Consider the following 1,850-nt stretch of genomic DNA (forward strand, 5'->3'; position numbering starts at 1 on the left):
AAAGAACAAGGCACCAGGAATTGATGGAATACAAACTGAAATCATTCAACAAACTGATGTAGCACTGGAGGCACTCACTCATCTATGCCAAGAACTGTGAAAGACTACTACCTGGCCAACTGATTGGAAGAGATCCATATTTGTGTCCATTCCAAAGAGAGGTGACCCAATGGAATGAGGAAATCATCAAATAATATGATTAATATCCCATGCAATTAAAATTTTGCTAAAGATTCAAAAAAGAGCTGCAATTGTACATTGACAGAGAACTTCCAGAGGTTCAAGCCAGATTCAGAAGAGGACATGGAATGAGGAATATCATTGCTGGTGTCAGATGGATCTTGGCTGAAAGCAGTGAATGCCAGAAAGATGTTTACCTGTGATTATTGACTACACAAAGGCTTTCGACTGTATAGATCATGACAAGCTATGGACAACATCACAGAGAATGAGTATTCTGGAACACTCGATTGTGCTCATCAGGCACCTGTACATAGACTAAGAAGCAGTTGTTCACATGGAACAAAGGACAATTAATGGTTTAAAATTGGGAAAGGTATGATCCAAGGTTGTATTCTTTCACCATGGAGAAGGACACCATGCTTGGTAGAATGGAGGAAATATGAAAGCTTGTTGACACATGGACAAAATGTATTGAAAAATCATGTTGAAAAATGATGTATTTGTGTTTTCTAAAAGTTGATTTAAATAAATTCTACAACCAGAGTGTGGATACTTTTTGATTCACCCTCATATAATGGAAGAAGGCCACATCGTCAGTGAAAAAAAGGATGACACACAATGAGATGGATTGATACAGTGGCAGCAGCAATGGGCTCAAGCTTAACAATGATTGTGAAGATGATGTGAGACCAGGTTGGTTTCATTCTGTTATGCATAAGTCAGTTCTGACTCATAGCTACTTTATGCATAACAGAATGAAACAGAATGACACCTAACAACAACCAAAGGTAGGACCCTCTTAAGGAGTCCTGGTGGCACAGTGGTTAAGTGCTCAGCTATTAACTGAAAGATCAGTGGTTCAAACTCACCAGCTGCTCCACGGCAGAAAGCTGTGGCAGTCAGCTTCCATAAAGAACTATGAGATAGTTCTACTTGCTCCTATAGGGTCAATTAGTTGGAATCAAATCAGTGGCAACTGATTTGTTGTCTCTCAGTTTACAATTTCATAATTCCCAAATCACATGCAAAAATCAATTTCATTAACTTATAATTATGCCTCTTATCTTCTGAGATTGCAAATAGGGAAGACTATAATTCATAGGCCCTCCAGCAAAACAGCACCATTTACTGCTTGTCTCTTACTTACTCCTTTGAAATACAGTTTTAATATAGTGTAATTCACGTTTGTAATATTGGTCCTATGGACTGGAGACATCCACAGAGCAGTCACGTATACTGTTATGACTGGGACTAGGCCAAATTAGAATCATTCTGGACTGCAGCTACATGAATCTGGTGGAGAGGAGGGAGAGAAGGACGATGAGGAAGCTGATTCTGGTCAAAACCCATAATCAGGTGCAGAAGGTTGGGTTGTGGTGGTAGGGTGGGGATGAGCAATTAATGTGATTGTGACATTTATGTGTCAACTTGGCTATGCCCTGGTTATCAGTGGTTTGTCAGTTATGATGTAATATCCCCAACTTTGTTATAATGTAATCACCTCTGTGATGAGATTTGCTGTGAGTAAGCCAATCAGTTTGGGGAGTTTTCTTGGCGATGTGGCCTTCTTCCAATATATGAGGGTGAATCAAAAAGTATCCACACTCTGGTTGTAGAATTTATTTAAATCAACTTTTAGAAAACACAAATACATCAGTTTTCAACAT

Source organism: Chrysochloris asiatica, unplaced genomic scaffold (genome assembly GCF_000296735.1).
Source record: "Chrysochloris asiatica unplaced genomic scaffold, ChrAsi1.0 scaffold00006, whole genome shotgun sequence".
Lineage (NCBI taxonomy): Eukaryota > Metazoa > Chordata > Mammalia > Afrosoricida > Chrysochloridae > Chrysochloris > Chrysochloris asiatica.